Source organism: Leptonychotes weddellii, chromosome 11 (genome assembly GCF_054177405.1).
Source record: "Leptonychotes weddellii isolate Sample4059 chromosome 11, ASM5417740v2, whole genome shotgun sequence".
Lineage (NCBI taxonomy): Eukaryota > Metazoa > Chordata > Mammalia > Carnivora > Phocidae > Leptonychotes > Leptonychotes weddellii.
The window spans coordinates 42114616-42129743 of NC_138379.1; the positions used below are offsets into that span (position 1 = coordinate 42114616).

Genomic DNA, 15128 nt, shown 5'->3' on the forward strand with positions numbered 1-15128 from the left:
TTTTTTTTTAAAGATTTTATTTATTTATTTGAGACAGAGAGAATGAGAGACAGAGAGCATGAGAGGGAGGAGGGTCAGAGGGAGAAGCAGACTCCCCGCCGAGCAGGGAGCCTGATGCGGGACTCGATCCCGGGACTCCAGGATCATGACCTGAGCCGAAGGCAGTCGCTTAACCAACTGAGCCACCCAGGCGCCCCTGGGGTGTTTTTTTTTTAAAGAGATTCCTAGAAGTGAGAATTACTGGGTCAAAGAATATAAACTGCCAAACTGACCTCCAGAAAAAAAACAATTTACATTCTCATTAGCATTGGGTTAGAGTACACCGCTCATGAATTCTGGACGTAAGTGGATATTTAATGTTTGTTAATGTAATTTTGTTGTTTTGATACATATCGTCGGACAATTTTCATGTGCCAGTGGCCACTTATATTTTTCTATTGTATTTTTCTTATTGTAGCACTTTATGAATATTAACACTTTGCCATATATGTTGTTCTAACACTTTTCAAAGTCTAAACTCAAGCTGGATTTTTAATAATGGAACCACAGTTTAACACTTACCACATGGGAAATTCCCTGAGATCATATAACTGAAGATGCAGTGAAGGGTAAACAGCTGTCTTCTCCAGACATTTGCTGATATATGTGTCTTTCTTGCATGTTAATCCAAATCCAATGTTAAGCTCTTGCAACACAGGAACTCTACCCTTTTGTATGTTTCAAGGAGAGGCATTCTCTGGTCCCTGGTGGCCAAAGCCAAGGAATGGTTTTTAGCACTCTCCCTCCAACACCACCTCTCCACTCCTGATGGCAAATATAATTCTTTGATATGCATAGTTGGCCACATTGAGTTGATTTTCTCAATTTCATGTGAGTGTAAATAAAAATAACTTGAGAAAAGGACTTATTATTGATCTTTAACATGAGTTGTATGTAAAAATAGTGTGTTTCCTAAGTAAACTTTAAAGTCCTGTAGATAACCTCTCCCCAACTAGAATGTTGTTCCTAAGCCCCTCCTATATAGGAATTCTGTATCCTCTGTTGCTATCCATGCAAGCTCACATCCTCTCCCCCTTCACTCTTTCATAATACCCTGCTTTATTCCCCTAACAGGCTTATATCTATCTCAAAGTATGTTGATTGTTTGTTCACTACTATCCCCTTCTAGAAAATGAGTTCCCTGAGTGTAGGGACCTTTTCTATTTCATTTATTGCAGTGTTCTAACGTGGCTTAGGCCCTCAATATCTTCTGAATGATAATAGAGCTCTTATTTAAATATTTGTTGGTTTATTTTTCTCTCTCAGTATAAATTCAAATGGTACAGAAGCCTCCTAGCCACCCCTGTATAGTCTGTTCTTGGAGGTAAACAGTCTTTTAACGTTTTTTTTTCAACTCTTAACTATGCCACCTGTCTGCTTCCCTGAACTGGGAGGTCCTTGAAGTAGGCTAGGCTGGAGCAGAAGGGCCTGGCTTCTGAACGGGAAGGGAAGAGTTCTTGGTACACAGCCCCAGTACTTCGAATTCTTGGCACCCAGGTCCACCCCCAGAATGGGAGAGGTAAATTTCCACTTAATGTATAGAATGACTGGAGGAAAGAAGCAATTTCTTTGAAAGTTGGAAACAAGACTTAGTGGGAGAACCATTTCTTCTGTAAAGCCTTTCCTTAACTTTCTCCACTTCTAGGTAAAAGAGACACTCTGTGCACCAGGTTTTCCACCACACCTGTAATGGACTATGTTAAACACTCTTTCTTTACTTGTCTGGCTTCCTTTCCACCCAGGGCTGAGATCAAGTTTTATTTGTCTTTAGAGCTCCAGCAACCAGCAATGTGCCTTGGCCCCTGAGAAGGTACTTAAATAAATGTTTCTGGAATAAAAATCTCCGTGTTCTTTAAAAAAAAGGTACCAAAATGAGTAAGAAGCCCAGGCCCTACCTCCTCCAGCTGACAACATGGCACAGTGTTATGGTTTAACTGCAGCAGTGTCCTAACTGAAATTCTAAATGATTGTTCTGATTTTTTAAATTTCATGCTCCTCCAAGTACAGGACTCACTGTACTGGAGGGATGGGGTTACGCCCACCTGCCCCAGGGCATATCTAATTCAAATTTCCTGTTCTTTCTCTACCCAGTGTTGTTCCTAACTGTAATGTTGCTAGGCAACTTCTGCAGAATCCACAAGTTTGTGGTAATGTTGTAATAACTGAGTAAAAATCTTGCCTCTAGGTGTTGGGAGAACAAACTTAACCAGTTTATCCCTTTAGACCGATGACTTAGCAAGTATAAGGCTTTAATACCACTATTGTTGGCTCATTCACCTTCCTTAGCAGCAAAATAAGATTCCTGCACTGAAGATTTATAATTGAGATTCCTAAATCACCCTCTCAAATACTTTTAATACATACAAGCACATAAATACATATGCATATTCTTATTAACATAAGCCTGTACTTTTGAATGAAAGATACTTCAGAACTAGTAACTAATTTGTCAGTCTGGAGAAGTATTTCATAAGAATAGCTAGGCTTTACCCAAAGCTGAATTTTTTCTAGTTTATGCTTTTGATTCTGGAGGAATAATAACTCTCTCTAAACAAGAGCCTGCTCTGATAGATTTCTAATTTTTTTTAAGATTGTATTTATTTATTCTAGAGAGAAAGAGGGAGTATGTGGGAGCTGGGAGAAGGGGCACATGGGGGGAGAGAGAACCTCAAGTAGGCTCCGAGTGCTGAGTGTGGATCCCGACCTGGGGCTCGATCTCACAACCCTGAGATCATGACCTGAGCCAAAACCAAGAATCAGACACTCAACTAACTGAGCCATCCAGGGATCCCTAGATTTCTAAATTTTTTTTTTTTTTTTTAAAGAAGCCAGGGGCTACCGGGTGGCTCAGTTGGTTAGGTGTCTGCCTTCGGCTCAGGTCATGATCTCAGGGTCCTGAGATGGAGCCCTGTGTCGGGCTCCCTGCTCAGCGGGGAGTCTGCTTCTCCCTCTCCCCCTGCCCCCAACTTGTGCTCTCTCTCTCTCACTCTCTCTGTCTCAAATAAATAAAAAATAAAATCTTAAATGTGAGACTAATGTTGTCCCTTACAAATAGTGCTCAATAAATGTTATGTGTTGCTTTTAATTATAGCAATGTTGTTTTGAGAATAATCCATACTTGTCAATGGCTTTATAGTCAGTAAATGCAACATGTAACTCCTGATGTCCCCAAAATAAGTTTGCTTAATATGGATAGACAGTTGAGATTGTGTACAACCGGTGAGGATAATCAAATCAGGACAGAAATAGTACAGTTGACCCTTGAACAACATGGGGGTGAGAGGCGCTGACCCTCGCAGTTAAGAATCAGGTAACTTTTGACTCCCCCAAAACTTAATACTAATAACCTACTGTTGACTAGAAGCCTTACTGATAACATAAACAATTAACTCATATTTTGTATGCTATGTGTATTGTATATCATCTTCTTACAATAAAGTAAGCTGGAGTAAAGAAAATGTTATAAGAAAAGTGTAAGGGAGGGACGCCTGGGTGGCTCAATTGGTTGAGCGTCAGACTCCTGATATCGGGCTCAGGTCATAATCTCGTGGTAATCCGAGGGATCTAGCCCTGTGTTGGGCTCTGCCCTGGGCTCTTTGCTGGGCACGGAGTCTACTTGTCCCTCTACATCTGCTCCTCCCCCCACTTGTACTCTCTCTCTATCTCTAAAATAAATAAATCTTTAAAAAAAAAAAAAAAGAAAATTGTAGGGGTGCCTGGGTGGCTTAGTCGGTGAAGTGTCTGCCTTCAGCTCAGGTCATGATCCCAGGGTCCTGGAATCGAGCCCCGCATCGGGCTCCCTGCTCTTCGGGGAGCCTGCTTCTCCCTCTCCCTCTGCCTGCCACTCCCCGCCTCTTGTGCTCTTTCTGTCAAATAAATAAATAAAACCTTTAAAAAAAGAGAAAAATTATAAGGGGAAATACATTTCCAGTAGTGTCCTGTATTAATAGAAAAAATCCATGTATTAGTGGACCTGCCCAATTCAAACCCATGTGGTTCAAGGGTCAACTGTATTGATATAATAAGAACTTGAGAAGTGTAGTTCAGGAAAAGTGGCCAGTTGAAAGCTTGTATTTTAATTAAATAAACATTATTTCTTGTCATGCCTAATTAATCTTTAAAGACTACTAGCATATTATTTCTATTTATCCTTTTAACGTTTATATCAGGTAGATCAAGGGCACATATCATTATATCCTTTAGGTATGGATTATATCAGTTATATGGGCTGCATACAAAAAGTCTGAGGACCTAAGATTCTCATTCAGTTTTTGCTTAGGGTCTTCAGCTACGAGAGACCATGCTGGGGTACTCAAAAGTTGTATCTGCACATGTACAAAATCTTGGCTGTAACCAGCCCTATTAAAGGGCTACCAGTTATCTTAGCCCTTACCCAGGCCTCAGAATCTTGAAAGACTTGATAGTCCACGGCAATCAGCCAGGCCTGTGGCAATGATACTAACTTCAAGACTTTTCCCAAGAGAAAATACTGACCACTGACTATATCATTCCTAGATGAGAAAGGAGTTCTCAGTTAACATATTTAAAACTATAGTTCTGTAAAGCAGTTAGCCAAAACATCACGCTTCCTCTTTGATATTTTAAAAATCCTTTCTACTGTGATGGAACCGAGTAGTCACGTTTTCTCCAATAATACTTTTTTTCCCTTTACAGACGTACAAAGGGCTGTTTTTCCCCTACATTCTCAGTGAGTTTCAATAACTGAAAAGGTCACTTCACAGAAATTTTATAAACAGGAGGAATCATGGGTACACAACAGAATGCTGGCGCTCAATACACATTTGAGTAATTGATTAATTGCCTCTCCCCTTGGGTTAGTGACATTCTCAGGAAATGACCTGGATGACCACAAGGACTGCTGTTGTTTGCTGACCACACTGTGATTATTTAAGCCAGCTTTGTTCTTATTACTGCAGCACAAAAGATGTGATGACTCTTCTCCAGGGAGTCAAGGGGTTCAGTCCCATTAGGAGAGGGAAAGGAGATAAGGCAGACATCCCATGCTGCTCTTTTGTGTAGCAACAGGAGTGTGTTTGGGTATTGCTGTTTTGATGACTCAGTAGTGAGTCAGTTTTAAAGTTCTGTAAAAGGCCTTGTTCAGCTCAGACAGGATTAAGATGAGCTCATTTGGTAGCTCATTGGGTGACGACTGGGTGGTGTGTGATCCAATCAGCTGATGGGTGGTGTAAATATGTACGTGGAAAAAACATATTAGCAAGGATGAAACTAGTTCCTGAATGCAGAAATCAACTGTCCTTGGCATCTATTGAGTGCCTACTGTGTTCAAGCACCATCCATGTCCTACCCATACCCCATTACCTTTATAAATGTTAGAATATAGAAGTGTGTTAAGTGCTACAAAGATCTGGGATGCCTGAAGGAGCTGGGAAAGGTAGGTATGTTGCCAGCTACATGGTAGGCACTGAGCCAGATGCTTTACATGTTTATCTTATTTAATCTTTAAAGGAAACCTTTGAAAGAGGTATTTTATTCACATTTTACAGAAGAAAATGAAAGCCAGATAGGTTCAATGCCTACATATACAGCCATAGGGCTAGGACTACTGAGACTATATTCCTGAGACTGTATTACTACTGGCTTAAGGACTAGCTCTTTCTACCCCAGCAAGTGTGGGGTAAGGTGAGGGTGAGAACTAATTGGAAGACTTGATGAAGGCAAGGTCGCTGGACCCAGCTGGTGCGCCAGACAGTTATGCAGTGTGATGCTAGAATCCGGACAGCAGGGCATGCACCTCGTCTGGTGTGAATGAAGGAAGTGGGATCTGGAGAGAGTTAGACTTGCACCTTTTAATTTTTTGTTTTACCGTAAAACCCACATGTGTTTTAAATTCTAAAATCAAGAGGAAACATTACAAAGATTAATATTATCTTATGTTGTGGAGGGTGCAGGGAAATGCATTCTTGTCTACTATGGAGGGTGGGTGTAAATTGGCACCATTTTTATTTATTTATTTTTTAAGATTTTATTTATTCATTTGACACAGAGAGATAGTGAGAGCAGGAACACAAGCAGGAGGAGTGGGAGAGGGAGAAGCAGGCTTCCCGCTGAGCAGGGAGCCCAACATGGGGCTCTTGATCCCAGGACCCCGGGGATCATGACTTGAGACAAAGATAGATACTTAACGACTGAGCCAGCCACGAAGGCGCCCCAAATTGGCACCATTTTTAGAAGATTGTTTTGGGGGTGCCTGGGTGGTTCAGTTAAGCATCCAACTCTTTTTTTTTTTTTTAAGATTTTATTTATGAGAGAGAGAGAGAGAGCACACGCATGAGCAAGGTGGGGGACAGAGGAGGGGACGGGGAGGGGGGTGGGGAGGGGGTGAGCAAGGGAAAGAGGATGGGGAGGGGGTTGGGGAGGAGGAAGCAGGCTCTCCGCTGAACAGGAAGCCTGATGTGGGGCTCCATCCCAGGACCCTGGGATCATGACCTGAGCTGAAGGCAGACGCTTAATGACTGAACCACGCAGCTGCCCCTAAGCATCCAACTCTGATTTCTGCTCAGGGTCGTGAGATGGAGCCCCGCCTCGGGCTCCACACTCAGTGGAGAGTCCGTCTGAGGTTTTCTCTCTCTGCCTCTCCCCACCCTCTCTCTCAAATAATCAATCAATCAATCAATCTTTAAAAAAAGATTGTTTGGATGATTTCTGTTATAATTTAAGTATTTGTACTCTTTGACCTAGCAATTCTACTGAAATGTTCACATAGATTTGCAAAAAATATGTAAAAGAATGTTTATCGCTGTATTAGTTCATTCAGTGAATACCTGGGGAGATTCTCCTATGAGCTTGGCACATCTCTGGGCACACAGCAGTGAAACAAAACAAAGTCCTTACTTTCATGAAACTTTTGAGGCCTCTGGTGGAGATACACAAGGCATAAGTAAACAAACATACAAAAAAATATCAAGGGGGGCGCCTGGGTGGCTCAGCCAGTTGGGCGTCTGCCTTCGGCTCAGGTCATGATCCCGGGGTACTGGGATCGAGCCCCGCATCGGGCTCCCTGCTCCGCGGGAAGCCTGCTTCTCCCTCTCCCACTCCCCCTGCTCGTGTTCCCTCTCTCACTGTGTCTCTCTCTGTCAAATAAATAAATAAAATCTTTAAAAAAAAAAAAACAACACTCAGGTCTTTAAAAAAAAAATATCAAGGGATTAAGAAGTGGTAGAGGGTTGGAGGGAAATGCTATTTTATATCGTGTGATCTGGGAAAGGCTTTCTGAGGAGGCAGTATTTGAGCAGGAACCTGCATGAAGTGAGGGAATCAGCCAAATGACATCTGGAGGACCTATATTCTAGGCATTGTTTATAATACCACAGATTGGAGGCCACCCAAATGTCTATCAAATACTGAGTAACCACAGTCTGCAAAATAATGAGAGAGCTGTATGTACAGAATGAAAAGATAAGATAAAATGAAAAAAATGTTACAAACACTTTAAAAAAGTATCCTGAGCAAATATATTTATCACAGGGAAGACATCTAGGGAAATACACAAAAGTGTCAAAAAAAAAAAAACACCCAAAACCTGTTAAGAGTTGTTGTATGGATTGAATGAGAGAACCGGTCGAAGTGCCGAGGTGCCAACTAAAGAGAGCCTAACCAGAGACTAAGGAAGGTCTTAGTACTATCTCTAAAACAGGATGGAGCACACAAGTCCTGAAGACCCATACCTTTGCTTTTTTTTTTTTTTAAATCCGGGGAGAGCGTGACTGCAGTCCCCCACTACCACAAATTATGCAGTGGAGTTTCCCACATCTGGGGAAATCACAGGGGTCGGCACAACCGGAGTGCAATAGATAAGCCTTGCCCTGGGACAACCACCTTCGTGATCATGGTACCTCCCCTGCCAGGTAAGTACACCCTTGCCTTTTCTGATGTACTGGGAACTCTCCTCTCAGGTCGCTGATGTCTGAGCCCTTCTTCCCTCTCCTTGCTTCCCCACATCCCTACCCCCCTCCTCTCATTTTGCTCTTAAGAATGGAGCCTGTGCTTCTGTTTTCTTAGCCCAGTTACTCCGTCTGGACTGGTCTTCCGTCTCCTCTCAGACAAGCAACCTTGTGCTCGGGCTGCAGTCTGTGCTGAGGTGCCGGTAAGGAAGAGGGCTTCCAGGATCCCTCTGATTTAGTATAGCGTCATTTCTAAGGGCAGAATAAAAAGGCTTCATCCATGGTTACCAGCTTCAGAATCTAACTGAGCCAGGAGCTCAGTTTGGGGGATGGGGTTGCTCACACACACTCCTGCCAGTGTTGACCAAACCACCTGCGTGGCCATCAGGGTTTCTGTCGTTGTTGTTTTGTTTTGTTTATTTTATTTATTTATTTGACAGACAGCAAGAGAGGAAACAAAAGCAGGGGCAGTGGGAGAGGGAGAAGCAGGCTTCCTGCTGAGCAGGGAGCCTGATGATGTGGGACTCGATCCTGGGACTCCAGGATCATGACCTCAGCTGAAGGCAGACACTTAACGACTAAGCCACCCAGGCGCCCCACCATCAAGGTTTCTGAAGTAGTTAAGCCTTAAGTGTTTGGTGCCCACCCTTACTCCCACCTACCACTACCAAACTCCGCTGACTTCCCCGGGCCCTCTGTATGCTTGTCAACCAATTGTTAGAAACAACACAAGAGCACAGAAAAATGGCCAGGATAAAATAAATACTCAAAAAAACGTTCTATGGCCTTACACAGTTTCTAACAATTTTTCTGTTGATTATTTTGGATTTCTAGGTAAATAATCATATAATTAATAATTCTTGTAGTATTTATGACTTATTTTGTTATATTGTCTAATTGTATTAAGTAGCACTTCCAGAACAACATTAAATCATAGGAGAAGTGCTCAGTGGACAGTTAGCTCAATTGGTTAGAGCACGGTGCTAATAATCGGATAGGTGGTGAGGAGCCTTGTCTTGCTCCTGACTTTAATGGGAATATTAAGAGTAATACTTGGGAGGACGGGTTAGCCTGGTGGTGGGTATTGAGGAGGGCACATTCTGCATGGAGCACTGGGTGTTATGCACAAACAATGAATCATGGAACACTTCATCTAAAACTAATGATGTAATGTATGGGGATTAACATAAGAATAAATAAATTAATTAATTAAAAAAAAAAAAGAGTAATACTGCTGGGGGCATCTGGCTGTCTCAGTCAGTAGAGCATGCAACCCTTGATCCAGAGCTGTGAGTTCAAGTACCATGCTGGGTGTAGAGCTTACCTTAAATAAATAAATAAATACATACATACATATCAAAAAAAGTAATACTGGTTGATTAATGTATACATGTGTGTGAGTACACATGCACGGATTTCTACCTGTGTTATGTTAAAGAAGTATACTTTTCCTTTTATCAGAATATTTGTGAGGAATGAATATTAAATGATATCAAATTTTTAGCATCTCTTAATTATTCTGCTTTTTCCACTTTTGATATATCTATATTGGGAATTGGATTAATGGATTTCCTTATACCACTCTATCCTTCCTGAAATAAATAAATGTGTTTAGTCATTTTCAAAATATCCTGCAAAGTTATGTTCATATATTTCTTTAGGCATTTTACATCTGTATTTATAAATAGAACTGGTCCCTAGTTTTTCTATTGTACAATCTTTATAAGATTTTGGCTTCACGAAACACTGGGCTGTTTACTTCTTTCTCTATGTTTTGGAATAGCTTTAATAGTAAGAACGATTGATTTCCTGAAAGTTTGAAAGAAGTTGTTAATGAACGTATCTAGGTTCTGCTTTTTTTTTCTTCTTTTTTTTTGGAGGTGTATAGCTTTTGACAGCTTTTGCCCGTGACTATTTATGTTTAGATTTTCTCCTTTCTTTGAGTCCATATTGGTAATTTGTATTTCCTGACTATTACCCATTTCATTCAGATTTTATATTTTATTTTTTATTTTTATTCTTTAAAGATTTTATTTATTCATTTGAGACAGAGAGATACAAAGAGAGAGAGAGCGCATATGAGCAGGGGGAGAGGGGGAGGGAGAAGAAGACTCCCCACTGAGCTGGGAGCCCGGGGCTTCATCCCAGGACCTGGAAATCATGACCTGAGCCATAGGCAGACACTCACCCATTGAGCCACCCAGACACCCCTCACTTAGATTTTAAATTACATTAGCATAAGATCAGACAAATGCTGACTGAATCCTCCTCTCCCTTGTATTTCTCATCATTTCTTCTGTACCCATCTGTAAACCCGTTCTCATTCCTAATTTGTGCATTTCTGTTTTGTCTGTCTTTTTTATTATGTTAGCTGGTGGCTTATCAGTTTTGTTGTTTGCTTCCTCCCAACCCAAAGAACTCTAGATCTTAGATTTATTCATCAGTTATGTCATTTTTCTGATTTTGAAATCATTCACTCTGCTTGTGTCTTTGTTAACTCCTTTCACTTTCTTTGCATTTCGCTTTGTGCTGTGGCTTTTTTTTTCCCCTTCTAATTTCCTGTGTTGTCTGCTTTCTTAATGAACTTTTCTTTTTTCTTATTTAGTAACAGAAGTGTTTAAAGTGATAAGGTTAAGGTTTACGGCCATCCATTTTCTTGTGAATACAACTCTGGCGGCATTTAGTAAATAGTTTCACTGAGTTATTTTTAAAATAGTCTATAATTCAGTTTTTAACATTTTGTGTTGAAGTATCATATACCTACAGAAAGGCAAACATACCGACATATGTAAAGTTTAGTGAATATTCACAAATTCAACACCCAGATTAAGAAACAGAATATTAACAGTACCCAGGACCACTACATAATTTACAGGGCCTGGTGAGAAATGGGAATGTAATGTTCACATTTATTAAGAACTGTAAGATGTGTGACAGCAGAACATTAAAGCCACTGTGGGATCTTTCTTTCTTTCTTTCTTTTTTTTTAAAGATTTTATTTATTCGTCAGAGAGAGAGAGAGCACAAGCAGGGGGAGTGGGAGAGGGAGAAGCAGGCTTCCCGCTGAGCAAGGAGCCCAATGCGGGACTAGATCCCAGGACCCTGCGATCATGACCCAAGCCAAAGGCAGCACCTTAACTGACTGAGCCACCCAGGCGTCCCTCACCTTGGGATCTTTCTAAATGCAGGGTCCTGTGCTCACACTCACGAAGCTGGCCCTGCCAGCATGCGTCTGGGCTCCCCACCCATCCCTGACCCACCTCCCTGCCAAGGGTGTCCACTCTCCTGACTTCAGGCAGCAAGAATAGCTTTGCCTGTACTCTTCTGCGTCCAGCTCCTACTGCTCAGCATTATCTTTGTGAGGATCATCCATATTTTCACATGTAGTTGAAGTCCATACATTTTCACTGCTATATGGTTAAAACGAGTCTGTAATTCAGTTTTGATCTATCAGTGATTGAAGAATTGTTTAGGAGAACTTGAAAACTTTTCCTAGTTTGAGTACATCAGGCTGACTAAGGACCAACTGCCTAGTTTCAGGCTCTTTTTCTTCTAAATGAGTGGGTCCTGACTCACAGAACATACTGTATGAGTAAGAGGGGCACCTGGGTGGCTCAGTCAGTTAAACATCCGACTCTTGATTTCGGCTCAGGTCATGATCTCAGGGTCCTAGGATCGAGCCCCTTATCAGACTTCACGCTCAGTCTGCTTGAGATTCTCTCCCTCTCCCTATATTCCTCTCCCTGCTCATACTCTTGCTCTCTCAAAATTAATTAATTAATTAAAAAAACATATAGTATGAATAAGAAACAGTGAGCTTTATTCCTTCCTCATGTTCTTCTGATACACAATGAAGAAGAAAGAAGACGTTAACCAAAGTTCAAGGCAACAGCTTTTTTAACCTGTCCAGGCAGAGGTTTTTTTTTTAAATTTCGCCAGAGTAGTAGCACACACGGATTGTAGACAAAGGGACTGAGGTCGTGTTGTCAGCCTGTGAGTTGCCAAGGAAACTGGAAAGAAATTTGGTCCTTCTTTGTCAGGTCAGGGAAAGCACCGTGCTTCTCTCACGGATCCAAACAGTAAGGCCGTGTGCATGGCCATTACCTCAGGCTATCCTGGAGCAGTGACCACTGGGCCCTTTCTGTATATGGGGGCAACTGGCTACAGTTCTGACATTGAGAATGGCTGGATATTCAGGGATGAGACCAGATAAGTAGTCCACTGGTCTTTAAAAGATGTATCGCTAGGGGCACCTGGGGGGCGCAGGCAGCTAAACATCCAGCTCTTGGTTTCAGCTCAGGTCGTGATCTCAGGGTCATGAGATGGAGCCCTGGGTCAGGCTCTGCACTGAGCAGGGAGTCTGCTTAAGACTCTCTCATTCCTCCTCTGCCTCTCCCCCTTCCCGCTCTCTCTCTCTCTCAAATAAATAAATAAAAATGTATTGCTAAAAGCCAGTCACACTTTTACATTTCAAACCTAATGTTGAAGGCTAAGTTCAAACTATTTTACTATAATCAACTTGCACCGCCAACCTTATATTTAACGAAGGCCTATAGCTCAAATTTGGTGACCAAACATAGACAATCTTTTTAACAAAGTGCTATAGGTGGAAGGCCTATCGTTGAGATTCTTTCTTGAAAGCGAACAATTTTATTTATTTTTAGATAATAAAAAGCTCGTAATACAAAATTCAAAAGGCACAGAAAGGTATATGGTCAAAGGTGAGCCTCCCTTTCACCCCCAGCTTCTAGCCTGTTCCTCAGGGGCAACCAACATTATTGTTTTCTTGTATCTCCTTTCAGAAGTGGCCTATGCAAATATACGTAATCTTTTAAATATTTGTATAAGAACTTGTAGCATATTATGCATACTGTTCTGCACCTTGCTTTTTCACTTACTGTTTCTTGGATGTTGTTTCATGTTAATACATATAGGACTAGTCCGCTCATTCTTTTTGTTTTTTAAGTTTATTATTATTTTTTTTAGTAATCTCTACACCCCACATGGGGCTCGAACTCACGACTCCGAGATCAAGAGTCACTCGTTCCACTGAGCTAGCCAGGTGCCCCCCCATTCTTTTTAAAGCCTGCATAGTATTCCATTGTCTAGATGAAGCATAATTTTTTTTAAAAAAGTTTCTTTTAACAACTTTATTGAAGTAAATTTACATACCATAACATTCATCTATTGAAAGTATACAATTCAAAAAAAAAAAAGAAAGAAAGTATACAATTCAATGATTTTTAGTGAATTTATAGTTATGTGACCCTCATCACAATCCAGTTTTAGAACATTTCTATCACCCCAAAAAGTTTCCTTATGCCTATAATTTATCTTTTAATCATTTAATTAAACTTTGTTTTTCCTTCTCAGTAATTCATTTTAACATTTACTGGGGTCATGATCTTTTGTTTTACAACACTGGAGAGGATTTGGAATGGTGACGATGTGTTAGGAGAGCATTTCAAACCTTATATAGTATTGCTCCTCTTTTATTTTTTTTAATTTTTTATTTTTTTAGATTTTATTTATTTGACAGAGAGAGACACAGTGAGAGAGGGAACACAAGCAGGGGGAGTGGGAGAGGGCACCCCAGGAAATAGAAGTTTTGTTTGTGCTGTATATTCTAGTGTGATATTTTCCATTCTGGGGCATGAGCTATGGACAGCCTTACATCTGAAGCAAGAGAGTACCAAGTAGAATGGAGGAAAGATGCAGAACCACAGCCACGGACCATCTGGTGATATTTTCACACTCTGGACCACGTGATGACAGTGCTACGGCCTGTTCTCCTGCAGGTAAGTATCCTCCTGCCGCCATCTTCCATTGCACGTATGTATGCTGACTGTGGGCTATGAGTGGAACAAGACACACACACGCTCTGATCTGCCCTGGTGACAATCAGCTAGATGCAGGGGACCCGCCCAAGACAGTGTGTTAGTAAACACCTGACCTCTGTGCACTTCTCTCAGGGCGGTCTGTAGCCACTATAACTTAGCTAATGGTTATCATGACCGGCCACCTTCTGGAGGGAGTGATGCTTGCCCGTTGTCTCCAACCCATCTATTGTTCTTTTTTTTTTTTTTAAAGACTTTATTTATTTATTTTATCAGAGAGAGAGAGAGCACGAGCAGGGGGAGGGGCAGAGGGAGAAGCAGGCTCCCCGCTGAGCAGGGAGCCCGACGCGGGACTCAACCCCAGGAACCCTGGGATCATGACCGGAGCCGAAGGCAGATGCTTAACCGACTGAGCCACCCAGGCACCGCCAACCCATCTATTGTTCTTGAGACTACTCATTTTGGGTGCACCTGGCTGGCTCAGTTGGAAGAGCTTACGACTCTTGATCTCACAGTTGTGAGTTCGAGCCCCATGTTGGGTGTAGAGATTACTTAAAAATAAATACACTTAAAAAAAAAAGATTACTCATTTTTGGTGAAGAAAGAGTGAAAGCAAGCAGCTCACTGGCAAAGCGTTCAGGATCTCCTACATCTCACTCTCCAAATTTACAGCGGCCTTGAATGAAAAGGAGAATTGCTACTCTTTAAAAGAGAGGAGCATGGGGCACCTGGGTGACTCAGTCGTTAAGCGTCTGCCTTCGGCTCGGGTCAGGATCCCAGGGTCCTGGGATTGAGCCCCACATCAGGCTCCCTGCTCTGCGGGAAGCCTGCTTCTCCCTTTCCCACTCACCCTGCTTGTGTTCCCTCTCTCACTGTGTCTCTCTCTGTCAAATAAATAAAACCTTAAAAAAAAAAAGATCCTTAATTTAATCACATCTGAAAAATCCCTTTCACCATAAAAAAAATAACACAGATTCTGAGGATTAAGACATGGATATATTTGGGGGCCATTAGTTAGCCTACCAATACCTGTGACCAGTCCACCCCAGGACCTCCTGCTCAGAAGCATCCCACTCAATGCTGAGGCTTGGAGGAGCCTAATAGAGCAAGACTCTCCCATAATTTATCTAAGTAGCTCTCCATTAAGCTGTTTTCAAATTTTTCCTGTTATGAGCAATGTTGCTTTGAGTATTCTTGAAATCACTTCTCTATATGTGAGTATATCCTTAGGATACATTATTAGGAGTAGAATTGCTGGGTCAAAGAATATGGGCACTTTAACCTATTTCCCTATGTTCTTGCTGACAACAGATCAACTTTTTTTTTTTTT

General features: G+C 41.6%; 1 non-coding gene across 1 annotated transcript; it reads right to left on the reverse strand.

Annotated features, from left to right (window-relative positions):
• Window positions 1–7769: 7769 nt before the first annotated feature.
• On the reverse strand, window positions 7770–7933 carry LOC115936726 (U1 spliceosomal RNA). The gene has a single exon (XR_004072124.1). It is a non-coding gene; the product is annotated as a U1 spliceosomal RNA (small nuclear RNA).
• Between the last annotated feature and the right edge of the window lie 7195 nt (window positions 7934–15128).